The following is a 21185-nucleotide window of genomic DNA, read 5'->3' as shown; positions in this document are numbered from 1 at the left end:
GTGGTCATTTTTTACCATGAGGACATCCATTTGTTGGTGTTCTGAGGGTGCTACACTCTTTTTCTTGTGCTATTTCTGTTCCTTCCTTGACTTGGAACTAGTGATGTTTAACTGTGATTTTCCTTTGTAAATCTAGGTATAGGCACCCTCCCATGTTTAAAGAGAGAAGGTGGCATCTTAGCAAGGAGAAGTGTGCTCCAATCAGGGTCCTTCTCTGTGGGGACAGAGTTTAGGGCTGCAGCCCCCTCCAGGGGTGCCTCATCCAGTGTTCAGCCAATGAGAAATCTTCAGAATATGGTGGTGGAGGAGAGTTGCAATCGCACCCTTGTCCCTCTCTCATTCCCTTAGCCAGGCCTCCCAATCAAGTCTTAGGAGTGCTCTGACCATTTCTTCAAGACTACCCTCGGCTTCCCCTTTTGTTACTTTTGCTGGGGTGGGACAACCCTGAGCTTTTCCTCCTTGCCCTCCCTATGGGCAAGAAGAGCCAGTTCAAGGCCTTTCCTGGGCCCTCCTCTGACTTCCCAAGGCAGCAGGAGGCTCTCTGGCTGTTGCTCACAGGCACCAGCCACTCCCAGGCTTCCCTATCCCCAGTAACCTTTCACTTCCCAGGAGGGCATTGCCCTGTTCATCGTGGCTGCAATCAGGGCAGCCATCAATGCTGACATTGGCTCCTGCTGTGGCAAGATCAGTCCCGAAGCTGCCTGTGTCACCTTTGTTCCCACCAACGGACTGAGGAGGTGGGACCTTCCAAGGACTGGTCAATGTGGCGTCGGAGGCTCTGGCCACTCCTGTGCCACTGTGCCCCAGGTAGTCGCTGCTCCTTGGCTGATGATGGTCCCCACATGCAACCATTTTCCCTGTCTCCTTCCAGAGTGCTGGCGAATGTGGGGGAGGGTGTGTGTGGACTCAGACAAATCCATAGGTGTGCTTTCTAGTTTTATTGGTGATTCATCAATTATCTGTGACTAAAACCTTTCAAAACCACATTGTACATGCTTGTATTCTTCTCTATTCAAAAACAGTTTTGTTTATAGTAGCCTTCTTTACAAATTAGGTCAACTTTGTTTTATAATGCACCGATGTGGCCATTGTTTTCATGAAGATAATGCTGCAATAAAAATAAGTCATTGTGAAACAAAACCACTCTCAAACTAATTGAAACACTCAAAAGGAATGCAATAATAAATAAATGCTAAATGACAGTTCCATTATAGGGTTGTGATATATATGGAAGGACAAATCAGAACTAGATTCAGAAAGGTGATAAAAGTGTTCTTCCGAGTATTAAAAAAAATATTTGCCTACCAAAAGCGATGTCAGATGATTAAGTATGGGTTGTGAGTACAGTAGCAATTTATTTAGGTCAATGGTAGGGCAATTTAATAAGGACCTATAGTATTTTCTAGAGAACAAAATGTTTCCATATAACTTTTTCATACAAGCAAATAAAATTGGAGTGTTCTGGTTACAATTGGAATCTTCTTCAGAGTTGCAAATAACCATTGCAAGCGAGTGAACTATTAAAAGGTCAGATAAATCAAATGAGCACCCCCCACCCCCACCGCAGTCAGCCTATAAAGCAGCATATGAACCTGTTTTCTTCTACCCAGTTTCCTTTTAATTATCTCTATCCTATAAATATTGAAGTAACTACATAACAGAGATGGAAATTCATTGTTAAGCAATTATAGTATCATTAAAGTGGTCCAGTTAATCAAATTGCTTTGCTTCAGTTAGCAGAGTTACTATCACTGTGCAAAGGCAAATTTATTTGTAATCACAATGGTAAAACTGCTATGTCCCATTTTATCTCCTAGTACGCTTTCAAAGAGCACGCAATGCACCAAACATGCAGTGACACCTCAGTTTGCATTCACAGGGCAATGTTTATTGAATTGTGCCCAATATATTTTCAAATCTTTCAGTACAATGGACATTATCGTACCATCTGTGTGGGTAAGGCACACAGAGTTATCCTGCATTCCTCTGTGTTGCTGCAGCTCTTTCTGGCCTCTGAAGAGATTATTCCTGTGGTGGCAGGATGGGAGTAGAGGAACAGCTGTGAAGTTGATAGTCCAGAATAAAGAATAACAAGGGAATTAAATTAACCCTTTTCCTGACCTCTGTTACTTCATTTCAAATATTTTCTTTCAGCAAATATTGCCTTATAGGATTCCAGATGCTAGCTTGCCTTTTGCAAATGTATGTTTGGACCAATGGGGAAAAAACTGCTTCAAGAGCTGTTTTGGAACTAAGAAACAGTAAATAGGAAGAAAGGTAACACCTTTTCCCTGTCACTATTTCTCAGTTCCTAATTGCTTCCTGCACCTAAGGCAGGACTGTTACCCCATCCGCCTCTCTCTCCCCCTGTAGAAGAACTGCCTACTGCATGTACCTCCATCAATTTGTCTTTTGCCACCTCCAAACTATCCTCCTCCCTCTCCTCAGAATGGCTATTGGATTCTAGAGGAACTAGAAAAGAGCTGCCAACATCCACCTCCTCTAGTTCCTCCATCCACATCTTGATCTTTTGGGCGAATGTCAGAATTTGATTAATCTCTTCCCTCAAGTTCAGCCCCAAAGACAGCTCAGGCTACTCCTCCTCCTCCTGCTGAGTCACACAAGCTGGAGGATGAGCAGCCTGAGCAGCAGACATCTGCCTAGTGTCACTCACACCTAACTCAGGCACTTCTCCAGATGGCATTTCAGCAGCAGTCTCAATGAAGATGGACTCGAGAGGCCTCTTCACTGTACCTCCCCAGCCAGAGGTGTGCACACAGGTGTAGGGAAAGCCAGAGCCTTCCTTCTCCCCTCCATCTTACTACTCTTCTACTTAGACCTTCCCCCAGAGACTCACTGCACTTCCCTCCTACTGCTCATCCTGTCCCCCTGGACTGTCTCAGCAAAGTAAGCTAGTTGCACTACATAGCACTTTGAGTATGAAAATCAACTGACCTGCTCCTGAGCTTTATTCACTAACCTCAGTCTCCTCAGCACTAACCTGAAATTGCCTCCCCCTCAAACCCACTCAACCTAGTAAAACTAAACCTAGGCTTGACATCTGACATTTTTACATTCTGTAAAAATGATAAGAGTTTCTTGTTGTGACTTAGAAGAACATAGTGTTATACACAGTATCAAGTCATTTCCCCACCTCTCCCCCTATTAATGCACTGTTTGTTTCATTTCTGAAACTAGTCCCTTAATCCAGATTTTTATTGCTCTCATTAGCAATTTCATTAGAACATTACTTTCCTTCTAGGGTTTCCCTATTCCCAGATATATCCCCATTCCTGTAAATATTTTTGTTTTCTCATTCTAACACAGATGTTGCTGTATTTAATTTTCACATACCCTAGTGATCAATGAAGTCGGAGACAAATCAAGTTTTCAGATAACTAAAAATGAATGTTGACAGTGTTCTGTGATTTAGGAGATTCTATTTGGTAATAGCATCAAAGTTGTGTGTTTTTTTTTTAATAACATATTTTTAGACTAATAATATTCCAACGTGGCTTTGGAACTGGATGCAGGAAAAAATGGGACCAATCCACTTGCACACTCCACAGCTTCCAATCAGTCCCCCACCCACCAACCATAACCTTTGGCCAGAGCACCCATGAATCCAGGTAAGTAGGGATGTGGTTAGAAGCTCTACCCAAGAGCCGTCTGCCATGAGGACTTGAAACAGGAGGTGGAAGAGGGTGCTCATGACAGCAGGGCAACAGTATGCAGTGGGAACTTTGTGACAATTGGAGTGCACCTCTACTCACACATGGGAGGAGAGCTAAATCCAGAATATCTGACCAAAACCCACCATCTGATTTGCCTTACAGGTTACCAGTCTCCTGAATCCTGGCAAGGATGGACCAACAGGTAAGAGGGAGCTGAGGAGCTGGCTGCCTGCCCTGGCTTTCCCATTCACAGAGGCTTGCCAAAGAGGCAGTTGCCCAGATAGCTGTGCTTGATGCAGGTGTTTTTGGGGGGAGCTCCTAGCAGCCCATGCTAGGGTCCGTTCAGACTCCCTTAGCTGGGCTCTCCCCTAGGGCAGATGAGAGATCACAGCCACAGGTCAAGGTGACTGGATACTCCCCTGCAATGGTGGGTGCATGACATCTTGACTTTCTCCCTCACAAAATAAGGACTCCAAGCAGACATAGGAGGAGAACAGCCAGATGTAGACAAAGAGCTCTTTCCTGCTGGAGGAGAATCTGTCATCTGGTTGCTGGCAGCACCTGTGATGATGGTGTTACTGGAACTGCTCTGTTAATAGGATGGGGAGTTAGCTTAGCAGTCCAGAACTAAAACAGCACGGATCTAGCCAGCTATACCAAGGTCCATATTCGGAGATCCCCGTAACAAAGAGGCAGACTACAAGTATTCAATCAATAACGTGTATTTTCTAATAGTGTGGCGTATGCCTGAAATTACACACACACCTCCGAGATTACATACAAGATCTCAGATATGAAAATTAGAGACCTGAGCAGGAACCCCACGATGACAAGGGCATACTCACAAGCAGTAGGCATGTCAGAAATATAGACGTGACATGATCCAGCGCCCGCACTGGAATCATGGAGAGACAGCAAGGAAGCTGGGATGGGGCTGGCGCGCATGCACCCTCAGGTTTGAGGGGCTAGCTTATATACTTTCAAAGCACCCAGGGGCTGGCGCCCCTGTCAGTGGTTCTCACGACTTAAATCAAAGGGTTTGAGCCCATCGGGACAGCCTTGATTGGACCATGTTTGAAGTCTGATTAATTTATAAATGACACCTTTGGGGAGAGGGGATGGGGAGGAGGAAGGGGAACCGGGCCGTTTGCTCGTTCCCAGCGCCCATCCTGGTGCCTTCAAGTCCGGAGTGCAAAGGTTGCTTTGATGTGCGCTTGTTGATTGCCCTGGCTGACTGATGATCAATCTCCATTCTGGATAGGTGTTAAGAAATGCGGAGGAGAGTGGGATTCTCTTGCAGCGTACGTGATCCGCTCGTTCCTTCGCAATGGCTTCCCAAAGCAGGCTGTTCCCCTCGGCTTCTTGGCTGTTGGCTAGGACTTACTAGCAGATTGTCTGGCAGTGAGGACAATCAGCCCACGGGAGGTTCCCGGCAGGAGCTGGCCAGGGAGCGCCTGGCCACCCTCGCAGAAGGTTTCCCCTGGCTGGCATCTGGCTGCTGGCAGTGTAGCTGGAGCCCAGAGTGAGACAAGCTCTCATGGCAGGCAAGGGAGCAGCGTTTAAGACACAGTCCATGGTTGGCAACAGGGCAGCATCACACAGGAGAGTCCAGATATAAGCTTGAGCAGGGCAGTGCCACGTAAGAGTTCTGAGAGCAATTGTCCAGGAACTGTCAGTCTGTTGCAGCATCAGATATGAAACTGACACGTGTATTAGAGGCACACATGCACGGCAATCTTTTAGTGTGGAACTCAGACCCAGTTCGTGGCTGGCCTCTGGAGGGAGGGGGGGGCTGCTCGGTAACAATGGAACCACCACCACTGCACCCAGCCATGGACTCCTTCCCAGACCTGGCAGACCTGGCTGTGGCCTACATGAGGCCCTTGCCACACATGTGTCTGTTTCCCTTTCAGGCAGGTCACAACCTGTCAGATAAGCCAAGAAGCATGGCTGTTCCACCCCCCAGTGATCCTTCTCAGCTGCCATCCAAGCCCTGCCTATGGAGACATTCCCTGAGCAGCCCACAACTGAACCCTACCTCTGGCAAAACTGGGGGGTCTGCAGGACAATGACCTGCCTGATCAGTGAAGGGGACCACCCCTGTGGCACCAAGTCTCCCTCCAGACAGCTTTCTCCTGGCTGAGTGGCCTGATGCATGTGCCGTAACTCCAAGGACTTGTGGTCCCCAGCTGCCTGTTCTCTGGCAGTAGGAATGGAAGTCTCAATGGGCAGTGGATTAGTTATGCATTAGTTGTGCCTTTGCTTGCCACTCACATGCCTATCATGAGGGCAGTGTGGCCATTGCAGGATGCTGACAAGGTTGTCAGGGGAACAGCAGGGCATGCACTCCTGGCTGCATGCACCTTGCTGGGCTCAGCCACTGGCATAGCTCTCCCACAAAAGTCCTTAGAGAGCAGACAAGCAGCACCGCAGGTACACAGGCATGTGGGCACTAGTGGCACCACAGGCTTCATGATTGCACTGTAAATGTGGTTGTGCATTGACATTTTTCAGCTGGCTCAAAGTTATTGTCGACCCAGACATCAGAATGTACACTCATTCTGATTGTACACTAGGAGTATGCATAATGGAAAAAATGAACCTATATTATGCACAGAAATCGCTGGTTTGGCTTGTTAAAGTGCTTCCAGAATGCTGAACCAAAACGGGGAAACTAAATTGTAATAAGTCCCTCCCACAAAAAACTTTCATTTCCCATTTTGTACCTTCCAGCAGCAGGCAGGCACTGGGCATGTTTCACAGGACAGCATCTTGTTTGCCTGATCAGCTCACCAATTAGATCCCAAGGGGAGAGTTAAGTACATCATTACTTAACTCTTTTGGCAGGAAGGGGAATGAGACTAGACATGAGCACAAACTGCATTACGAACTTCAAAACCCCATGAAATGGGCAATTGTGATCCGGTAGTTCATGATTGTCCACGGCAAAAGAACCAGCATTCAGAAGAAGCCTAGTTCGGTGCATTTGGCCGCAGTTCAGGAAGCCAGACAGTCAGGCACCATCAATCAATTCCCCTGGAAATGGGGCTGGGGGAATGCCTGAACTCTGTCTACGCTCCTTCTGTCACCCTGGAAACCCGAATCGAAGCCCAGCTTACCTTGATCGGCAGGTCTTCCTTCCAACCATGGAGCTGCAAAGTGGTTACAGGTTGGGAGAAGACACCTGGGAGAGGGGGAGGGGGTGTTCTGAAGCCACGGGCACTCCAATCTCGTACCTGCAAACCCTGATAGGCAGCTCTGATGGCCAAACACAGACCTCCTGCATTGCTCTATGGGACCTCAGCTTATAAAAAGCACTGTGCTCCTAGGCTAGCTTTCACTTTCAGTGAGCAGTGGAGTGTGAGAGCTGTTGTTTGCAACTTGCTAGCCTTTGAGGAGAGACAGAGAGTGTATAATTGAGCTTGGATTTTTGTGAGAGTTTCCTGGGGGCCTTGGATTGGAGAGGGTATAACTCCAAGATCCCTATTGCAATCTTGACCAAACTTGGATGCTGGCTGGAGGAGAGCCTGCTACACACTCCCTGTGAATATGGGCTCTCTAAGTGCAACGGGGGCTGTTCTGAGCACCGTGAACCGCGAACCAGTTTGGCAATGGGAAATATCCGTTGCAGTTCGTGACGTCAGGATCGTCATCGGCACTGAACCACGAACCGTGGATTTGTTAAATTTTTTTGGTTTGTGCCCATGTCTAAATGAGACCAATGAACATGAGTGCATCTCCCACCAACCCCGTCACTACTTGAGAAATGATATTCTCTCCCTCCCTGCAAATGGGGTCCTCTCAAGGGGAGACGCCTTCCCTCCTTTCAGCTTTGGAAACATTTGGAAGAGAGATTTCAATTATAGACCACAAGTCAAAAGACATTTCCCTGGAATAAGCACTATTGAATAACATGGGACTTACATCTGAATAGACTTGTTTAAGATTGCTTTTATAATCTTCCAGGGCTCTTTCTTTTTCTAGATCAAATGGCAAACATGTACCTCATCTGCCCTTTCAAAAAAGGATTGTGTCTGCCCCCTCAGCAAAAGAGAAACTTATGGGGAAAACCTAGGTCTGTTTTGGTGAGGGGGGGCGGAATTCAGTTAATTGTTCTGCCTACCTGCCTGCACTTCGGCAATAGAGAAGATTGGCAGCAAGGATGTTCTGTTTTGCAATGGAATGCTGAACATCAAAAGGAAGGATTTGGATTTGCCCCTTATTGTGGGAACCAAGCTACAAAGCACAAGGGAATGTGAAATCAACAGGCAACAGCAGAATGCAAATTTAATACATTATTGGCACTACAGAAAAAGAAAAAAATATGAACATGAAACAGGATTGTTTTTAATGTTGCTGCACTGCACTGGAAGTGCCCTTCTTCCGTTTCCTGCTCACCAACAGTCACCTTCTATGGATCCATTGTTGTGTGTGTTATTGTGCTTGAGAAAGAACTCAGTGGATCAATGATTTAGACTAAGAGGGGGACTAATGATTGATGCATTTTTCAGTTCAGCACAAAAACAGATACCCCAGAGCCTCATTTTCCCACCCCACCCCCCAAAGAACAGTGTGCATTTGTGCATGTGTGACCAATGTGCACTGAACAGATGAAAACTCATGAGAATGAAAAAAATCTGAAAACAAATGGATCAGTTCTGAGCTGGCACCAGCCCACTCGGAACAAATGAATAAGATCAGAATTATTCTAGAACCCCCAGAACTGAAACTGAAATGGAATTTTTCTTGGTGCACACCCCTGTTGATTACTTCAGTTGTGGACTCCTTTCTTCCTGTCAATATGATTCAACTGGTGACTTGCTACTACTAACAAGAAAGTTAAGTCTGATGGTGACCAAAAGGATCATTAGCATTCATGATCTACAATTTGGGAGTGGAAAAGGAGTACAGAGATTCTTTGATGACGCAAATATTATTCTTTTGCCAGTGCAATTTTATGGTGGAAAGTATTGGTAGCAAAAGAGCACATCTATGGTGCCAGCTGACTTAATTGAAAGGTGAGAGAGTTGAGCTCTGCTGGTGCCTTTCTCAGTGAGAAATGGAAAAGTGGCTCAGGTGCCTCTGGGACAATCTACCAATTCCTGATGGGAGGTAACAGTATGTGCCTGTCATGCTTCTTTAGCATTTCCAGAATCACTGAAGGAAAAGAAACAAAAAAGCTCTGCTCCTCTTGGCACACTACCCAATTGGAAATGGGAACCACCCCACTGACTCTCATCAATAGTGAACCCTTTGCCAGTCTGAGCACTTGTCTGACCAAGTCAATCACTGTTGTTGGCATTGGAGTCGTTGTATTACAAGGCTTCTTTGGGCAGCCACCCACAATTTAGGTCAGTGCTCAGAACAATAATAATAATCAACTTGTAAGAGAATCTTCACCTTTTAGAAAAAAAATTACCACCTTTCTATGTGCTTTGGCTTTTGGTGGCTGGGATCAAGCAGAGAAGAGACTTTAATCTTTCTTTACTACTCTACTTTTTGTGATCTACACACGCAATAAAATGAGATGAGGAAAAATAGTAGAATGGACCTACAACAAACAACTTAAGTGGAATGTTGTATTTTTTTAATGTTGTGGGTATATCTTTTTTTAAAAAACCTTCCTACTTGGAAAAAATATTAAATTGGGGAATAGATGGATGTGCTGAATTTTTTTTTTGCCTGTAGGAAGGTGTTTGTTTTTGCGTAAGAAAATACTAAAAAATCATATTACTTCTTCAACCTGAAGCAGCATACACCTCTTTCTCACTTCAGGATCCTACTGCCTCTACATGTACTCAGCCTATATTAATTTGAAATGAAGACCTTATTTTTATGATATATATTGGTGGAGAAGAAATTGTAGATGGTTATACAATGCTGCCATCTGTCCTGGTCATTAGCATATGATCAAAACAGGTTTCTTTTAAAGTATTTGTTCTTTCAGAGTTATCTTTCCTGGATGGCATTTCAAAAAAAAAAAAACTTTATAATGAATTAAAAGTATAATTCTTTATGAAAATGGTTGATCTGAGTTTTGCACATTTGTATAAAATTTTAAGGCTTCTGATAGGGTGGCAGACTTATGAGAAGAGGAAGGACTTTTTCCCAGTCGATTTTCAGGCAACTGTTTCCATGAAATCTTTCATCAGGAAACTAAACCTACCATCTGTGAACCAATTGTGTTTTTCAGAGAAATCCTTGGGCTGCAAAATGAGACCCACTAAGAAGAATCATATACTGAGGGACTAGGAAGGAGGTTGGTAGAAGAATTGATTCAAGAAGGATTAGTCCTTTGATGGAGTTGTCAGTGGAAACGAGGAACTGGGGAGGATGGGACACTTTTCCATTTATTCTCAGCGGTACAGAATGCCATTGAAAAATGCTAGCAAACACATTTCAGGTCGTTCAGCTGTTTCATTAAATCTAGTATCCTCTACCTTTGCTGATCATGTGATCATCTCTCTGAGGCTGTGATTAATCAAGCTATGCCAAGGTATAGAACTGAATTATACTTAACTAGGGGTATTTAGTGCAGCAGTATGCTAGGGTGTGACACTAATCTGTTTCCACAAAAAGATATGAGCAATGTGTAGGACAGGTACCTTAATGCCAATATGATACTATGTGTAAAATTGTGGGTATTTTTTTAAAAAAAATCTCTTAGAGTTTTTGATACATTTCCTTTATGGTCAAATAATACTTTAGGTACTCTATCAATATATTATTAGTACATATATGTGGAACCTGAACCAAGAGTTTAAAATAAATGCTGACTTTAGTTTACACCATAACTAGGATCTGGGAGACCCAGATTTAATCTCTTTTCTGCCTTGGAAGCTTTCTTGGTGATCTTGGGCCAGTCACTCACTCTCAGCCTAACCTACCTCTCAGAGTTGTTGTGAGGATGAAATGGGGGAAACCTTTGGGTGCCTATTGGAGAAAATGAACTAAATAAACAAACAGAAATAAATCTTTGACATTGTCAGATCATAGCTCTTGGTTCAGAGTTCAACGCTGTTTTTCCAAAGGTTTTTCTGAAGTAGTACAATGATATATTATCTAAAATGTTTTTAGATGATATACTACTCCCAAAGACATTACAAGAATTTATAAGGATTATAGTGGACAGTGTTGGAAATGTCAATACATGGTATCATGTGTGGAGGACATGTAGGAAAGCGTGAAAATATTGGATAAAGATACATGAAGAGATGCAGAAGATTTTCAAGTGCAGATTGGGATTAAATCCAAAAAACATGCAATTAAACATTCTACCAAAAAAGTTACAAAAGAACAGAGAGACCTCTTGTCATGAGTCAGCCATGCCCTGTGCTCAGTGAAGAGTCATCAGACAAAGAGCTGCCTGCAGTTCACTCCCTCACTGACCCAGCTGCAGCTGACCTTGAGTTTGATGAACAGCAATTGCCAGATAATCAATCAGCAGAGCCTTCAGCTGTAACAGACTCAGCTGCAGAAGGCCACTCCTCCTCTCCCTCTTCGCCGACACCCTTGCAGTGCCGGTGCTGTCAGAAACAGGTAGAGCTACAAGAACATAGGAGGAGTGCATGACTCATGAGTCATCAGCAACTGTCAAATGACCAGGATGAATGAGTGAGGTCAGGATGTCTACTTAGTAAGTGGCTGACTGTTTAGCTTATTAAGACTTTGTTGTAAAAATAGCTGGAAGGAGCCGCAGTTTGTGGAAGCAACTAGTACACTTTACAGCTGTCTGAGGTGCAGCCCTTGGACTTACCTGGAGGAGAGGATGGGAGACAGCCACCCCGCCACCCCAGCAGACCCCCAGGCCCTGGACCTACCTACACAGGAGGGAGGGCAAGAAGCCCTACCTACTCAGGAGGGAGGGAGAGAAGCACCCAAGCCTCAGAGGGTTAGAAGGGGCAAGTGGAGGCCAGCTTGTCCCACTCTCCAGTAGGAGGCTAGGAGACCAGGCAGGGAATGTAGGGTCAACCCAGTGGGGGCCAGAACAGAGGGAAAGGGCAAAGGCAGTGGGGACAGCCAGCCAGCAGCTTACCAAGCAGAAACCTTACCAGCCAGGGAGGAAAAGCAGTCACAGCAGCTCAGAGTCACGCCCCACCCTACAGCCCAGCTAGAAGGCAATAACCTGGCCCAGGGGATGCCAGGAGCAAAGCAACTCCAGGTGGAGCTGCCTGAGGCACTCTGTTGGAGAAACTAGTCAGCCAGCCAAGGAGACACAGCTGGGCCTGCCTTCAGCAATCAGCTCAGCCAGAGAGGTTTGACAGCCAGCCAACGAGACACAGCTGTAGCTGGTCAATGTAGCCAAATTAGCTACCCCAGCTGCAACTGCTTGAGGCAGTCCAGGACAATGCTGGAAGGCAAAAGGGGTGTGTGGCCTGGCAGGTGGAGCCTGGGGTGAGGGATAGGATATAAGGAAGGTCCACCCACAGGGTGTGGTGGGTTGTGTAGGACGGAAATGTGGTAAGGGCTCCAAGAAACCAATGTGGATGAACAGAGAGCTCCAGAATACGCTAAGGGAGAAAAAGGAAATGTTCAGGAAATGGAGGGAAGGACAGACCTCGAAAGAGGAATATATGAGGGTTACTAGGTACTGCAGGTCAGCCATCAGAGAAGCCAAAGTTCAGTATGAGGTGGGTCTGGCCAGGGGGGCTCGCTACAGTAAGAAAAACTACAGATATGTGAGAAAGAAATGCAAGGTAAAGGAGGCAATTGGACCACTGTTGGGAGTGGAAGAAGAAACTCTGATGGACAGAGAAAAAGCAGATTAATGATTGTTTTGCCTCTGTTTTCTCCCTGAAGAACTCAAGACCATCTAGAGATGATAGAAAACATGACAAGACCCCTGGGTGGCTAGTTGACATTGACAGAGAGGTTATGGAGAGGCACCTGGCTGCACTGGATGAATACAAATCTCCTGGGCCAGATGGTGTGCACTCAAGAGTGCTCAAAGAACTTTCTAGAGAACTTTCAGAGTCTCTGTCCATCATCTTGAAGGCCTCCTGGAGGACTGGGGATGTGCCACAAGACTGGAGAAGAGCGAATGTTATTCCAATCTTTAAGAACGGGAAGAAGGATGACCTAGGAAACTACAGGCTGGTCAGTCTGACTTCTGTTGCTGGGAAGATATTAGAGCAGATTTTAAAGGGATCGATCTGTAAGCATCTGAAGGACCTCTTAGTGGTCAGGCTGCACCTGGAGTACTGTGTGCAGTTCTAGAGGCCTCATTTCAAAAAGGATGTGGACAAAATCGAGAGGGTGCAGAAGAGGGTGACGAGGATGATCAAGGGTCTGGAGACTCAGCATTACACAGAAAGGCTGAGTGCCTGGGCAGTGTTTAGTATGGAGAAGAGGAAGAGGAGGTTGAGGGGGGACATGATTACTTTCTTTAAATATTTGGAATGTAGAAAGCTGAAGAGATTAATCAGAACACAGTTTAGAGTCGCTAAAATCACAGGTCTTCAGAAGGAAGTTGTAAAGATCAGACTTCTTAAACAAGAATACAGGAAGACCATTAAAAGGAAGAAAGAGTTGGCAGCCTTGAAAGACGGGGAATCCCTTCATCTAGCGACAGTAAAAAATGATCATAAGCTTTTCTGGAAGCTAGTCAAAAATTCATCTACTTACTCACATGAAAACTCAGATATTACCACACACCAGTGGATTTCTCATTTTAGTGCCCTTTTTCAGAGTACAAAAGAACCTATACAAACCACTATCACAGGACCTTGCTTTTCAAATGAGAACATTGGAACTTGGCCAATGGTCTCTCCAAGCCAAATAACTAAAATAATAAAGGACCGGATTTTATCCCTCCTGATTTGTTCCTAATGAAACCTGATTGATGGGGGGCTTGTTTAGCTCCCATCTTTTCATCAATAAATAGTTCAGGTTCCATGCCATCTGACTGGAAGCGTTCAATTATAATCCCAATTTATAAGAAAGGTAATAGGTCCAACCCTTATAACTATTGTCCTATAAGTCTACTTTCTATTCCAGGGAAAATCTTTGCGGCACAACTTCTTGATAGGTTAACGGATTGGATGGATCAAGAAGCAGTACTCTACCCTGAACAAACAGGCTTCCGTACAGGGGCCTCGGCTATGGATCATTGTTTGGTTTTACACCATCTAGCAAGCAAATATTTGGCACCCCCCCCCCCCGCGGGAAACTCTATGCGGCCTTCATGGATTTGAAGACCGCATTTGACTCTATTAATCGTTGTAGATTGTGGCGTAAATTGTCAGAATCTACAATAGATAAAAGACTTTTATATTTAATAACGAACTTATATACTGACACTTCCGCCCAAATTAGGTACAACCGGCAGGGTAAATTAACTTTTCAAACCGATAAAGGTGTGAAACAAGGGTGTTTGCTGGCTCCATCCTTATTTAATCTATTCATTAATGACATGATTCCATTTGTGAAATCACATACCAGACACCCCCCTTATCTAGCAAATACTCCAATTTCGATTCTTTTATACGCAGACGATGCTCTCCTTATCTCCAAAACAGAACTAGGTTTAAAATCACTAATTAACGCATTTATTACATATTGTAATAATGAGGAACTTAAAGTTAATTATGCTAAATCAAAAGTCCTGAGATTTTCCAGGTCTTTCCATAATGGCTCCAAATCGATAAGAGTACTGGGAGGGGCTTTGGAGAGAGTCCCCTCCTTTAGTTGTCTTGGTATCACTTTTAACTACAGTCTATCATGGAAACCACATATTCAGGCTGCTCTGAAGGCCGCAAACATTTCATCAATGGCAATTAAAAAATTCTTTTACTCCAAAGGAGCAAAACATATACCAGCAGCCATTAGGATTTTTAATGCTAAGGTTATCCCACAGATACTTTATGGGTGTGGAGTGTGGATTGAAGGTGTATCCGACAACCTTGACACCCCTCTACACACATTTTTGAGGGAGATAGCGGCAGTCCCGAGATGCGTAGCAGGTACTGCGCTTAGGGTGGAATTCGCCCAACCCTCAATTGAGAAGAGAGCATGGATTACAGCCTTTAAGTTGTTCTTGAACAAGGAAATTTACAAGGACAATTCAGGGAAAGTAGGTTTTGCACATTTGATCTCGCAGGATACCTATAAGAGTAGCCGAACTAATTTAATTAACCAGAAACTAAAAATTCTGGATATTGATATAACATCTTTATAGACAAATGAGGCCCTAAGAGTTATAAAATTAAAACTAAAGGATCTCGATTACAGCAGTACTCTCCAGAGAGCCAGACGTACATGTTCGGGCTTATCCCTGGGACTTTCACCCCCAGAGGCTATTCCATCTTATTGCTATTCTTTAAAGATTCCAGCTCAACGCAGAGCCTTCACATTGGCTAGACTTAACTCCTTCCCCTCTAAAGTGCTTTCTGGTCATTTCTCTGGACTCCCTTATTCTGAACGAGTTTGTGACTGTGGACAAGGAAAGTTAGAGACCTTGGATCATATAATAGTTTTTTCCCTAAGTGGAGTAGGGAAAGAGAGAGATTTATTATTCCTATTATGTTAAAAGAAAAGCTTCCCTTCCTTCCTTGGGCAATCTCAGTGTTATTGTCTGATAACTTTCCTGACAATCAAACCTCTGCTATAGTGGCTTCCTTTTTAGCCACGGTGATAAAGAAACAAAATCTTCATGAGCTTAGATAGTTTAAAGTGATAATGACGAGTTATGTCTGTGTGAATTGGGTATGTTCAAGTGTACAGTTCATATTTTGTTGGTGTTTGTATGGCTTATGGCTTAGGCCGGAAAAGTAATAAACATATTATTATTATTAAATATTTGAAAGGCTGTCATTCGGAGAAGGGCAAGGAGCTGTTCCAGTTGGCAGCAGAGGATAGGACCTGAAGCAATGGGCTTAAATTACATGCATAAAGGTACTGGCTGGATATTAGGAAAAAACGTTTCATGGTCAGAGTAGTTCAAAGGTGGAATCAGCTGCCTAGGGAGGTGGTGAGCTCCCCTTTTCAAGAAGAAGCTGGATGAATATTTGTCAGAGATGGTTTAGGCTCACCCTGCATTGGGAAGGGGGTTGGACTAGATGGTCTGTTTGGCTCCTTCCAACTCTGTGATTCTGTGAAGATAAGAAGATAAAACACAGGGAAATGATGAACAAAAATCGTTAATATTAATGTTTCGGCATAAGTAACCAAGGAGAGGGAAGGAGAGCTATCACACAATTAAGTTATGTTGTTATATATTCTGATTGTATCTTTTTGAATTTGAATTTTAAATGTAAGACTTATATACGTTTTTATGTACCTTTTACTGTTATATTTTTTCTTTTAAAATAAAAGTTCTATATCAAAAGAAAAAAAATCCTGATGGTTGGATGTCATGATAAACTCTGTTCGGTGTTAAAACAGAATAATCTCTGAGTGTATCTTTATCCTTCTACATATTTAAACTGGTTTTATTTATATTACACTGTGCCAGCTCCTGCAAAAAGGGGGAGGGGAATTCTGTAGTATTTTTCACATGTATGTTAATTCCTATATTGAAAAAAACCAAATAGCTGAGTAGCTATCTTAGAAAATAAATCAGAATCAACATTAGTCCAATACTATTGTTGTGCAGTGAGAAAATATCCTTTTCAGTTTCGAATCTAAGGTTTCCAAATAAACTATGTACCATTATTAGTTTTTTTTTTATAGGTAGTGTTTCCTTTGGTTTTCTTCGTTATCATGAGTTTTGGACTCATTTTTGACAATGAGGGCTCCCATGCTCTTTGCTGTAGCTGTTTGTAAAGATAATGGCACCAAAATGTCATAGACCATAATCCTCCCTCTAAACCATCAGTACTTGCAGAAGGTGTCAAGGCAAACACTGGGTGGCTGTGTATCTGCACACTGTTATTTTCAAGGGAGGATTGAGGAAATGAGGCTCTGGGGCAACTGTTTTCATACTTTATCAAAAAATGCAACAACCACTTGTCCCCCTCAATCCACTATGTTTTTCCTTAAGCACAATAACACACACACCACAATGGATCATGAAGAAGAGTGCTGGCAGGTACACACTATGGAGGGAAACTAGCTGCCAAAGCATCAGTGGGGATGTGGTGGTGGAGTGGTTTACAAACAGGAGAGCACTCCAACCAGTGCAGTGCAGCAACATTAAAAACAATCCTGTTTCATATTCACTTTTTAAATTTTTCTATAGTGCTAGTAACTTATTACATTTGCATCCCGCTATTGCCTGATGCTGTTGTTTCCTTGTGCTTTGCAATTTTTTCCCACAATTAGGGGTGAGTTCAAATCTTTCCTTTTGACACTCAGTGTACCACTGCAAGACTGGGCATTCTCTTATTAATCATTTTCAATCTTTCCATTGCCCAAATGCAGCCAGGCAGGCAGGATGGCAGGCAGAATTATTGTCTAAACCCCCCTGTCCAAACAGACCTATGTTTTCCCGTAAGTTTTCCTTTTGCTATGGGAGCAGACAGGATTGTTTTTGAAAGGGTGGAGTAAATTTTTTAAAAATTAAAAACTTCTGGGTTAGCTCTAGGAATTCCCAGAGACTCTATGGTATTACCATAGATATCACTGATGTCACAGCCGCTCTCCATGTCTCCACCCCCAGTCCCCCTGCCAGTTGCTCAGGCTCAGTCTGGCAACCCTAGCCACAGGTTTAGTGTCATGTGTTTCTGAAATAACAATTTCTTCTATATTGAAGTTCCTCAAAAGCTCAGCATACTTGTTGGAGCTTTAGTTTGTATTGATCATCTAAACATATTTTCTATGCTCTGTAGTATGGATCACACTGAACACCATCAAATGGTACAATGACTAACAGTTGCTACTGTTATTTCCCTTCCCTGACAGAGGCCTTGGCAGTGGATTATATGTCTGTTTCATGGCAGCTGTATTAGACAAAAGGAGTTATTTTCTAAACTACTCTAAAATAACTTAATAAACAAGAGGACACTGGACTTTTTATTGACTGGGGCCCATTTGTCCTCTAACTTTCACATAATAAGCATGTGGCCAGTACTTGGGTGAACTAATAGTGATGTTTTTCTATGCCTGAATTTCAAAAATCTTTATGTGCTTCAGTCCTATTATTATGCCAGCATATATCTGAACAGAAAAACTATAATTTTTAAAAAGGATAACTCCATGCCAAGTCATGTATAAAAAGTAGATAAATGGAACAATTACAAATTGTTTTCCACATATTTAGCTATTAGAAATAATACTCAGTCCAACATTTCAACACACAAAGGAGAACATTTCTACCAGGCAGGCAAATATTAGTATTTGCCTTGATACAAATGATATTTTGTTGTCTTCCACTCAAATTCTCTTCACATCCCGATAACATGGAGTACAGAGGAGGTGTTCTGAGATGCTTAGACCACAATTTCCTTTTCAGCTTGTCATTGTTCATGGACTCCCTTCTCTGCTGCCATCCCCAGACCTCCCAAACCCTAGCACTGTGGGCGTATTGAAGTGAATTGGCCTTTCCTTCCACTAAGTCATGGTTGAATAGTTTTAAATGGTTTGTTAAATTGCTATGCAAATAAAAGATTATAGAATCAGTTGCTTTTTGCTGGTTTATGATTTTCCATCTGTCCCATTCAGGTTATCAGCCACTGCAGTAACATAGTTAACACAAAGCAGTTTGTACTTAGCAATCCATTGCAACTGAGGAAATACGAGGAAAGCGCTGCAGCAGAAGAATATCATTTCACTGAAAGGGTCAATACACTGAACACAAGGAATAAAACCATGTCCTTGCCCTTTAATTAACCTTCAAATTGTTCCTGGAAACCTGTAAATGGTGCACAGAAACTGATCTAGCATGAAAGGATACCTGTTGAGCACTTTCTAGATGTCCTACCATAAAAGAAAAAAGAAAGAAATATAAAGAAAATTGCAAAAAAATGCAGCATCTCTGTATAAAACTGGTTTATTGATGATAGCTTCAGGTGAGTAGCGATATTGTTCAGCTGTAGAAAAGGAAGAAGTTAGTCCAGTAGCACCTTAAGGACCAGCCAGATTTTCAGGGTACATGCTTTCAAGAGTCAAGCTCTGGTATCTGACAAAGGGAGCTTGACTCTAGATCTTTAAGGTGCTACTGGACTTAAATCTTGGTTTACTGGAGCATTTATATAAGCATATTTATCTCCACTGTGACAGGCCTTTTTTTCTAGCTTAGGGAATCCACATAGCTTCCTATAATTTTGGAAACTAGGTTGATTTTGAAATATACACCTCCCCCTCAGTTGCTAGATACTTTAAAGGCTTTAGGAATTGTTGTGAGGTAATTTTATTTTGTGCCTGAAGAAAAAATGCCACTGAGACAGGAGGTTTAACAACAACAAAAACCAAGATTTATATATACACAAATCATTTTTTAAAGAACAGACTAGCAGCCCAGGTCTTCAGACAGTCACAGGAGAAGTAGCTGAGACACTTGCTAGTTATGACTAGAGATGTGCATGAACTGAAATACAAACCAAAGTTCATCACGAACCAGGCCGGTTCATGGTTCATGAACCAGTGGTTCACCAGAGCCCATTTCTGATGAACTGCCATGAACTTTATGGCGGTTCATTTGGTTCATTTTTTGGTTCCTCACTGCAGACAGCCTAGTGCCAATCAATCAGTTTCCTATGCAACAGGGGTTGGGCTTTCTGCAGACCTTCTGCTGACCCAGAAGTGGTGATTTCCTGGCCCAGAAGTAACAAACCAAATGAACCAGTTCATGAACCGGGGCAGGTTCATGAAAGTTTGTGGTTTGTGGTTCGTGAAATGTGGCAAACCTCAAACTGCATGGTTCTTTTTTTCTGGTTCGTGCCCGTCTCTAGTTATGACTAGACATGGGCACGAACCAAAAGAAAATTAATGAACCTGTGGTTCGTGGTTCGGTGACGTCGATGAACCTGAACAAATGAACCGTAATAAACATTTCCCGTTACCAAACCGGTTTGTGGTTCGTGGGTGTCGGAACAGCCCCTGTTGCTCTTAGAGAGCCCATATTCACAGGGAGTGTTTAGCAAGCTCTCCTCCAGCCAGCACCCAAGTTTGGTCAAGATTACAATAGGGATCTTGGAGCTATACCCTCTCCAATCCAAGGCCCCCAGGAAACTCCCACTCAATACAATTAGAGCCACCAGTTGATGTTGGCCCAGTGTAAAATGGGTTGGCCATCAGAACTCCCGATCAGGGTTTGCAAGTGAGGAACCAAAAAATGAACCAAATGAACCGCCATAAAGTTCATGGCAGTTCATCAGAAATGGGCTCTGGTGAACCACTGGTTCATGAACCATGAACCGGCCTGGTTCGTGATGAACTTTGGTTTGTATTTCAGGGTTGGTTTGTATTGAGATTGGAGTGCCCATGGCTACAGAACACCCCCTTCCCCCTCCCTCCCCCGGGTGTCTTCTCCCATGTAACCAATTGTAACCAATTTGCAGCTCCATAGTTGGAAGAAAGACCTGCCAATAAAGGTAAGCTGGGCTTCGATTTGGGTTTCCAGGGTGACAGAAGGAGTGCAGACAAAGTTCAGGCATTCCTCCAGCTCCATTTCCAAGGGTGGTGCCTGACTGTCTGTCTTCACGAACCATGGGTGAACGCAACGAATTGGGCTTCTGATGAACCATGGTTGGCCATGGACCCTCCTGAACTGCCGGATCAGGCAGTTCATGGGGTTTTGGGTTCGTAATGCGGTTCGTGCCCATGTCTAGTTACGACTTCAGGTTGTGATTTAAATTCGTTTTAATGCTCATAGTTATAAAGAGGCTTTCATTGCTTCCTCCAAGGTGAGATACTCTCACACATAAGATTCCATCCATAGTAGCATGCCGTTTCCCAAGAGTCATGGCTGTGCCTCACCAGAGGAATGGTTGGGTACTCATGATTGGGTAGTCTGTCCTTTGCCAGAAGTACAGCTAAACCACTCAGCTACACCACCAGACAAATATCCTTAGTATGGTCTGCTTTTTTGCTGAGGCAGCTTTGAACTGAACTGCTGCTATTTCCCTCTAACATTCCATTCCTCAAGCAGCCCTCCCATAGATTCAGAGATGAAGTTGGTGTTCTACCTTTCAGGGGCAGGACAGTCTCCTGTAGAAAGCTTATTCTCTGAAAATCTTGTTGGTCTTTAAAGCGCATGTAAGATGCTGCAATCATCCAGAAAGATGCTGACTTGCTGAGAGTCTTTTAAATAAAATACAGTAACTTTGTTTAGAAGATGAATAAAGGAACAAAAGGTCTAACAGAGCCCTTCATAGCAGTTTTGCTAGCCATCCTATCCCAAAATATGAATAAAAACCAGATTCTAGTGCTCTGGAATGAATGTAAAACGTGTATTACATAAATTGCTATTCACGTGAAGGCCCGTAATAAGCAGGTCAATTTTCTTTCATAGAAGAGACATGAGAGTATTTTTTAAATCTTTCTTTTCCTCCGTAGTACAGGTAAAAATAATATTCTACTCCTCAGCCATCATTGCATCATTTAAATTGAATAAAGTGTACCTGACCATTTGGG

Source organism: Eublepharis macularius, chromosome 10 (genome assembly GCF_028583425.1).
Source record: "Eublepharis macularius isolate TG4126 chromosome 10, MPM_Emac_v1.0, whole genome shotgun sequence".
NCBI classification, from domain to species: domain Eukaryota; kingdom Metazoa; phylum Chordata; class Lepidosauria; order Squamata; family Eublepharidae; genus Eublepharis; species Eublepharis macularius.
Note: the sequence above shows the minus strand (reverse complement) of the source record.